The sequence below is a fragment of the Asparagus officinalis genome, chromosome 6 (genome assembly GCF_001876935.1).
Source record: "Asparagus officinalis chromosome 6, Aspof.V1, whole genome shotgun sequence".
Lineage (NCBI taxonomy): Eukaryota > Viridiplantae > Streptophyta > Magnoliopsida > Asparagales > Asparagaceae > Asparagus > Asparagus officinalis.
In genome coordinates, this window is record NC_033799.1 from 16,089,518 (window position 1) to 16,099,316 (window position 9,799).

General features: G+C 39.6%; 1 pseudogene; it reads left to right on the forward strand.

Annotated features, from left to right (window-relative positions):
- The window catches only part of LOC109844616, a 4,493-nt pseudogene continuing 3,979 nt past the window's right edge, over nt 9,286–9,799 (forward strand).

The window sequence follows — 9,799 nt, forward strand, 5'->3', positions numbered from 1 at the left end:
ACTTTAGGATGATTGCTGATATAGTCTGGAGTCTGGACCAACAAAGCAACAACTATTATTTGTTTGACCATGTGAGGGAGCAGGGTGCCCCCTTTGGCCTACTTCATGAGCTTTAATGCTTGACTGGCCCCTAACTTAAGTCCAAATTAATCTAGAGCTGTATGCATAATATACAGGACATCACACTTGAGTTTCTGCCTCTAAAAGACTCCACTGTGGGAAAATGCAAGTTAAATGCTCGTCAGATGCTGCTGATTGAGGTGCAAGTACAAGTGTTTGGAATTACTAATACAAGTGCTTGGAAGGATCTTAGTGAGCTTTTATTTAATTGATTACAGACTTAACATTGATAGTTACTGTAATGACCAGCGACGAAGTTTTTGAATTCAAAGAATATTCTGGCCAAATCCGATCAAAATTCAAAGTAAAAAGGGCAAGAAAAAAAAGGAAGAGAAATTACCAGGCTCGTAGAGAGATCGAGAGGATTCGTGGTCCAAGACTGGGGCTCATTGATCGGGTGCTGGGCAGCGCTTGGGGGCTGCGGAGCTCGTCGTAGAGAGATCGAGCTCGTCGTAGAGAGATCGAGAGGATTCGTGGCGGAGGACTGGATCTCGTGGTGAGAACTGGATCTCGTGGCGGTGCGCTGCTCGGTCGGTGGCGGTGGTGGATGGGGTCACGACCGACGGAGTGAGAGAGAGGGCGATGGCCGGTGGTGGTGCGCTGCTCGGTCTGGGGTCACCCGCGACGGAGAGGAATCCTAAGCGGTGCGGTGTTGATAGGAATTGGGGTCACGAGCGCCGGAGAGGGGGCGGAGAGGACTCGTGGCGACGATCGAGAGATCGAGCGAGGATTCGTGGTCGGGGATCTGAGAGAGATCGACGAAATGGGAGTGTAGGCTGTCAAAAAATCACAATAGATAGCTGATCCCCATCAAAACACCGATGATGGAAGTTACAATCTGACGACTTCCAGAAGGCTACAATTTGAAGACTTTCACGTAGATCAATGAAGGTTACAATCTGACGACCTTCACAACAACTGATGAAAGCTCTAATCAACAGCCTCCACAATCAACATCAGGAGTTACAATCTGACGACTCTCACGAATCAAAGAGCTAAAACAAAGATTACAAAACGACGATCTTTGCAACGTTCTGACAGAAAGAGACTACAAATCGACGGTCTCTTCAAATCAAGACGTGGAAGTCCTCCCCGCATACCAGCATCAAGATGCGCCGCGTTCATAGCCACGAACGCAGCTCAAACGCAACTCTAAAAGTTGCAAACGCAGCTCCAAAAGCTGCAAACGCAGCTCAGATTCGGCCGCCAACGCAGCTCATGTTCGGCCGCAAACGCAGCTCCAAAAGCTGCAAACGCAGCTCCAAAAGCTGCAAACGCAGTTCATGTTCGGCTACAAACGCAGTCTCCGAAAGCTATCAACGCAGCTTTCATCCGCTGCCAAACACAGCTCCCAAGTTGCCAAACGCAGCTTTCAACAAGATGCCAACACAGCTTCCAAATTGCTGCGTCTGAGCTTCCAAACACTGCGTTTGAACACAAAATTCACATCAGAACATGGATTTTGCGTTTGACTCGTTCAAACACGAGCTGAACGGTTTCAAAACCGTTTCCCACGATCTGAGGGGATCACAACTCTACTCATGAGTGATTTAAGGGGCGGTTACATCCCATTAGCCCCACTGAGGAGCGAATTAAGGAGGTGGTTACACCCCTTAATCCCCTATAAATAACTAAGAAATCAACTTAGTTCGAGGCTGGATTTTTCGGGCGGTCTGTTGGAACTTCTTGGCTCGTCAACAGGATCCTTAGAGCATTTCTGGAGCTTTGGAGATCGGCAACAAGATCTTCTTCATCCTTGGCTTATAACCGACTTTCGATTAAATTAACTCTTTCATAGAGTTTTAAACTCGTTCAGAGTTCTCCACAACGTCAAATCGTGAGGAGAAGACTACGTTCCAGTGAAACAAGACATCGGATCGTCAACGAGAAGCAAACTCGACGCGAACATTCGAGGGAGGCATCTCATCGCCACCGTGAAGAACCCAGAATTAAACAAATGAGAGGATTCAGATCAATCCTCTTCTCTTTTGTAATCAGGAAATCCAATTGTATACGTAATCGAGATTAAAGGAATACAAATCAATTTTTCTTTTATTTCTTTTACTGCAAATTTTCCACAAACAAAAGATGGCGACTCCGTTGGGGACTAGCTTCTCTGACGAAGAAGTGGTGGCGCAATCCGATGTTCATCTCACTGGAACAACCGTCGAAACTCTCGTGGTAGAGTTTGATCAAGCCAAATTTGAGGAGGCCCTCTCCAACATCGCTCGACGGAGGAGGAGATCCTTACGACGAGCACATCTCCGAGAATGCCGATCCTCAAGTCAACACGAGCTTCGTGTTTGTGAGCCTAAACGCAACCATGTGCTCTGCGTTTCTGCTTCAGAACGCAAGCCTCGCGTCCATGAGCCCAAACATAGGCTCTGTGTGAATAAGACTGAACGCAGCCCTCAGAACTGCGTTTCACCAGCAACACCTGGAGCTCAGGCATGCGTTCGGGTGGCGAGACCCCCGAATACTCTGCGTAGCGCGACTAGATTGAGGGGCGGATATAAGAAGTTCATGGATTCGAGACATCTCAACCAGATCCATGTTCACCAAGAGCCAGTCTGTCCAATCATGGACTGGGGGTTCTAATTCAAACCTCACAATCAGTGAGTAATTCTCTTTGAATCTTTACAACAGATTTGAGAGAGTTCATATCGAGAAAAAGACTGATGCAACAAGTCATTCGTTCATTCCAATGTGAACGGCTGATTCCTACGGTCCTTTCGGGATGTCAATGTTGTTCATATGTGACCAAACAATTGGTGTTCGACCGATTAACGCATGTTACCTTGCCCAACCAACAACGATGTTCTCACAGGAAGAAGTCTCCAGAGACCGAATATCCTGAGGTTACTATCAATGTGATCGGTAGAGGGAAAGCCTCAGGTCCTAGTTCCGACGACTCTGAGATAAGTTGTTCACCGACCGTCAGAGAAATCGCTAACGAGTTTGAAGGAATCTACCAATTCACTCGGACGCAAACATGAGCCATTCCCCCTGTCAACTATCGGAGGTTAGCTAGAGGAACTAATTCCGATGATGAACACTCAGCCATTGCGGAGTCTCAATCATCAAGCTCTTTCATTGAGCATGAGAGTTTCACCCACATGGCAGAACATTCTGAAGATCTTTCAAAGAGGGTTGCTGAGCAAGACGCCTTGCTCAAATTACAGCAGAAGACCCTCAATGAACTCATGGCCCTGTTGACTCAACTCGTCGCAGACAAGGCTAAATCTCGGAAGACAGATTCGCCACCTAGGCAAGAATCCTCCCGGAGAGGAAAAACGTCTTCATCCCGACCTCACACAAGCAAAGGGAAGGGAAAAGTGATTGATGACACGACTTCTGACCAAGAAGCCCACAACCTAGAATCTTCCTCTGATGAAGGAAGAGAGACTGAGAACGAGCAGAATCTCCAATCTGCCAAAATGGAAGAATTAGAAGCCCGCCTTAATGTCATTGCTAACAGAAGCGAGCTCCAAGACGAGGGAGTTGTCAGGCCCTATCCTGCTAAATAGGATGCGGCTCCTTATCCTCCAAAATTCGAAGTCCCGACGCTACAAACTTTTGACAGCACGGGATCACCGAACCAACATATCTATCATTTCAAGTCACAAACTGGGAATGTGATATCAAACGACGCCATACTGGCTCGATTGTTCATTGGCACCCTCAAGGGAGTTGCCTTTGAATGGTTCAGGAAACTAACAAACAATTTACTACTAATGTAGTTTGTCTAGTGTTTGTGTTTTTGTATTTATTGTAAACAAACAATACGTTGGAGGTTGGATGGAAGTGCGCTTCAACGTTCATATCTAATAGAGGTTGGCGGAATATCGGTATGAAGTCTTGTAATTCAAGTTGAAGATCCAAGTTCAAGCTTCATCCGCAAGTTTACCAAGAAGAGCTTATTGAAGATCATTGCTTGGTATATTTAGTATTTAGTTTAGGTTTTATATTATGTGTGTTTAGTACTTTAAGCTCAATATCATATACACACACATTTTATCGGTTTATATATATATATATATATATATATACTATATGCTATATGTATATATATATACATATATGTATATGTATATATATATACTATATATTATAATATTATATGTATATACCTATATAACTTGTATATGTATATAATAGTATATAACGTAAGTTATATACTATACATATATTACATGATAAGCATATACACATATATATATATATATACTATATATATACATATATGTATATGATATATCATACTATACATAATGTATTGTATATATAATATCAGTGATATGTATACGATATATTCAGTAATAACATATATGCTATATATAATAATACATACTATATATATTAATATATATATATATATATATATATATATATATATATATATAATATTTATATATATATATATATATATATATAATGATAATAATATATATATATATAACACTATATATAATACATATAATATATATATACTATAATATAATATATATAATAATATATATAGTATATATATTATATACAGTATATATATACTGTAATATGTATATATACTATACATATATACTATGCTATATGTAATTTTATATATATATATTATAATATATTATATTATATATATATAGTATATAATATATATATATATATATATATATATATATATATATATCATAATAAACCAATAAAATGTGTGTGTATATGATATTGAGCTTAAAGTACTAAACACACATAATATAAAACCTAAACTAAATACTAAATATACCAAGCAATGATCTTCAATAAGCTCTTCTTGGTAAACTTGCGGATGAAGCTTGAACTTGGATCTTCAACTTGAATTACAAGACTTCATACCGATATTCCGCCAACCTCTATTAGATATGAACGTTGAAGCGCACTTCCATCCAACCTCCAACGTATTGTTTGTTTACAATAAATACAAAAACACAAACACTAGACAAACTACATTAGTAGTAAATTGTTTGTTAAACATCATCAAAACAACATTAGTAGTTTCCTGAACCATTCAAAGGAAACTCCCTTAAGGGTGCCAATGAACAATCGAGCCAGTATGGCGTCGTTTGATATCACATTCCCAGTTTGTGACTTGAAAACACAAACACTAGACAAACTACATTAGTAGTAAATTGTTTGTTAAACATCATCAAAACAACATTAGTAGTATATGGATGCGTTGTTTCAGGGTTGAATGAGTCCTCTCGATGAGAACTCATTCCTCCGTTGATGGTTTGAAGGAAGTGATAGCAAATTTTCGTTGAGGAGGCTGGATTACATGACGCTTCCTGAACTCTAAGTCTTCGTAATATCGAACCCCATTGACTAATTCCAGCGACTTGGCAATTTGATGAGTGAGACGTTGGCTTTGCCTCTGACAAGCCCTCTTCATCAGAATTGGTGAACTTTCATCGAACAACTCCTTGACTGGAAAAGAGCTATCATGAGCAGAGATTTCGACTTGGTTGGACGTCGGAGAGGCATTGCGAAGGGAAAATTCAGCAACGATCGGGCGAACCTTCTTCAAAGACGAGATCCTCCTGCAATTGTGGGGAGAGGGTGGCTTTGATGAAGACGAGGATAGATATTCCTGAAACTTAGCTTGGTCGAACTTGTACTCGACCGTTGAATCAATCGGGATCTGAATCAGTTGCGACACTCTGGTCTTGAAGCAAGACCGTTGGCTCCCACTGTGGTCACCACCGTGTTTGCGTCGGAAATATTTTTCATTGTGGAATCCATTACAACTCATTTATCGAATTACAGATTCAAAAAGTGAGCCTTTTTATAAGACTTCTTTACACAAATGAAAACAAACAAATAGGATCTCCTAGAAATACATGCAGAGACTATTTATCAGTCGCTACTTGTGTGGGATATTTGCATGTGCTGGGGTCGCGTTAGTTTGTGGACCACCGAATAACAGATTCGGGTTGATCTGAAGAAGGCTAGTGTTCTTGTTTCGTTAAAGAAACAATAATAGAAGTAAATAACCTCAGCAATGTGAGATTACTACTCTTCTCAAGATTAAAACAAGGTTTGATCTCTAGGGAAGTGTGAGAAGCTATGGATCTCTCGAAATTCTCCCTTTATGTTCAGAAAACTCGCCAAGATCTCGCCTCTCTTTCTATGAAACTCGTGAGTTCTGCCCTCAAACCATCAGCAACTTGCCCCCAAGCCCAGATCTCGTTAGTACCCTTCACAGATGCATGAAGGGGGGTATTTATACGACTTGAACACCATGTTTTTGGATAAGATCTCGTGATTTGGCCTTATCTTCAGTTAGAAACGATTTTCCCAAGTTTAGGATATTCCCAAAGCAGTTAGGAGGTCATTGGACCCGTCAAAACCGATCAAAAATCATCAAAAACACATCTCGAGGTTTCATTCTGTGCAAGATAGGTAGGGGTGTCTCGTACATGTGTGAGACACCTTATTGTGTCTCGGATTCTGAGACACAAAACACTGTCTCAGAATCTAAGATAGTTTGTATTGTCTTCGGTATTTTAGCTTTAATTCTTTGATATGACCTCAGAATGAGGTGATTCAAGTTGCGTTGGAAAGCTAACAAAAATATCTACAACTTTTAGCTTGAGATTTTTTGGATTCGAATTGCATCATGGTCAAAACTTTAGTTCTTCATACTCGTGCATCCATTTTCTTCTCGAATCATGCATTCTAAATCTTGTTATTGCTTCGTCGCTTCATTGCTTTATTTTGGCGTCAGATGATCCTCTTTGACTTGGATATCGACGTTAATCGTCTTCTCTTCATCTCAATCTGCGTTCAGAAACGTATAGGTAATTTTTAACGTTTACACAAACGACATGAAAGATCCTCAAATTATGGCACCCTAATTATAGTATACTTAAATATCTGAATTAATTGTGACGTGTAAATCTTCAATTTTGGATGTCTATAGACGGCCCTAAAGAATTCATGTACTACAGAACAATCATTACATTTAGATTCTTAGATAATCTTCTCTTTGCCACACGTCCTTTCTCCTTTTTTCAGTTTCATTTTTTTTCCCATTTGAAGTATGAAGAGTGGATATCCCAACAATACATTCTTTTAATGACATTCCATCGTGTTAGCCTGAAAATAAACTCATTCTTGGCATTCTACACCTTACTTAGTGAGGTTTACTATACATCCGTGTGCTTTAGTGAGAAGTAAATGAAGAATAAGCATGAAGCAGTTAGAAACTTGCTTTAATCAGGAGTTCAATGATATGGTTGAGGAGTTGGTACGATGTCATTTTCACCTTGGAGAGTCCTTGCATTCCTCTTACATATAGCACAACCATTGCAGAATGGATCTAGCCCCGTAAACTTGTTGCTTGTGATACATTGTTTTCTCCTCTGTTGCGCTCTTGTGTCTAATGAATGAGGTTGGTAGAGGCTTTTGTCTGCTTTTCTCCGTTGTTCCCTTAGAAATTTTAGATTACTTGTTGATATTTACTTGGCCCTCAAATATTTAAACTTATGTAGTTTCTTAATATGCATCACGTGCAACGCACGTATGGCATACTAGTAAATTAAAAAAACCAATGCGAATGTCCTTGCACTTTGAAAATCAATAGAAACTCTCTTCAACTTTGGAAAAATTCCAAAACCTAACAAACTGTTCTTTCTCACAATTGGACTTAAAAGTTTACGTGTCATCTTTTGTCATCTATGCAATGTGTCCACCACAATACTTTTTTTTGTTCATAAAACCCCTTGAAATTTGGGGGTTTTGCACATATAACCCCTTGAACTTTTTTATATGACATAATCCTTCTGAACTTTGCACTTTGAAAATGAATAGAAATTCTTTGCAATTTGAAAATTTTCCAAAAAAAGACAAAAAAACTAGCAACTTGTTCTTTCCCTTGATAATTGGAGTAAAAAGCTCCCTCATGTTATGTGTCACTTGGCCATTGAGTTCAGCGCAATAGTACCTTTGAGTGCTAATTTCACAAAACCCCTTGAACTTTGGGGTTTTTGCATACATGACCCCTTGAACTTGTTTACATGACATAACCCTTCTAATCTTCGCTGTATTTCACAAAAAATCCTCAAATTTAAATATTTATCAACAGACTTCTCAAATGTAATTTGCAAATAAATAAAATATTTAGAAAATCTAAACTCACGCAGCGACTGATATATAATAGAGATACCTCGGCATATGAAAAGTTCTGTTTTAAATTCATGGTTGGTGGGATTTGAAATCAATTTGCTCTAATGCCATGTTAAAGTCCCTAATCTTGACTCCAAAACTCCGAAGTAATGATGAAGATTAAGGGATAGTTATTATATTTTAATAATTATTATCTATACTAACTATATTTAAGAAAAGCCTTTTTTCTTTTAATCATTATTATATATACTAACTATATTTAAGAAAAGCCTTTTTCCTCCTTGTGTGAGTAATATTTAGAATTTCGGAAATATCCTTAGATTTTGAGAAAAAACAAAAATGCTCTTACACATAAAAAAATAATAGAGATACCCTCGCACCTAAAAAATATCAACGTTAATGCTTTCACACTTTAAAAATCGACGCAAATACAATTGCGGAAAATCAATAGAAATTATCTTCAATTTGGAAAAAGACCAGGGAAAAAAACTAGCAAATTGTTCTTTCCGTTGTTAATTGGACTAAAAACCTCCCCCATGCTAGTGTCATTCGCGCATCGAGTTCAGCGCAATAGTACCTTTGAGTGTTAATTTCACAAAATCTCTTGAACTTTGGGTTTTTTTTCATATAACCCATTGAACATGTTTGTGTGACATAACCTCCCTGAATTTTGGCGTGTATCGCAAAAAATCCTCAAATTTGAACATTTATCAATTGACTTCCTTAAATGTAATTTGCAAATAAATAAAATTTTCTTGAGAAAAAAAATCTAGGATTTAGAGGACGGGTGCATTACCAATAAATGATAAATAAAATAAATATGAAACTTTTTCTCTCAAAGAGATTTTAGCTATTAGGTTAAAATTGAGTAGGATTTTGTGAGAAATCCCAAAGTTCAGACGGGTTACACGAGATAAACGAAGTTTAGAGAGTCACGTAAGAACCCCGAAAGTTCAGGGGGAATATGTGAAATTAACCCTACTTTTGACAAAGAGGAGACCCAAAACCAAAAGCATAAGCGGAGCTCATCACTGCCGCCTCTCCTAGGACCTTGACTCCCCTCCCTCTCCTCTCTCTCTCTCTCTCTCTCTCTGTCACTCAAAAACCCGAAAGAATCTCGGTTTCAGCTCCGCCGAGCATACGCAAATGGGGGTCGACTACTACAAAATCCTGCAGGTGGATCGCAACGCCAAGGCCGACGACCTCAAGAGAGCCTTCAAGCAAATCTCCGAAGCCTACGACGTAAGCGCAACCCCCTCGATTATATATTCTCACTCTTAATTAAAGTCTTTTTTTCCTTTTCCTGCTCAAATCTTCACCCCACCTTTACGCCGATCTCCTTCCAGGTCCTGACCAACCCTCGGAAGCGAGCCATCTACGATCAGCACGGCGAGGAAGGCCTAAAGCGCCAGGCTCCGGCGGACGGCGGGCCCACCGCTCTCAGGCTCGATCCGAGGGATGCGAACCACATTTTCAGGGAGTTTTTTGGGACCGGGAGCCCATCTGGGGGTTCGGGGACGGATGA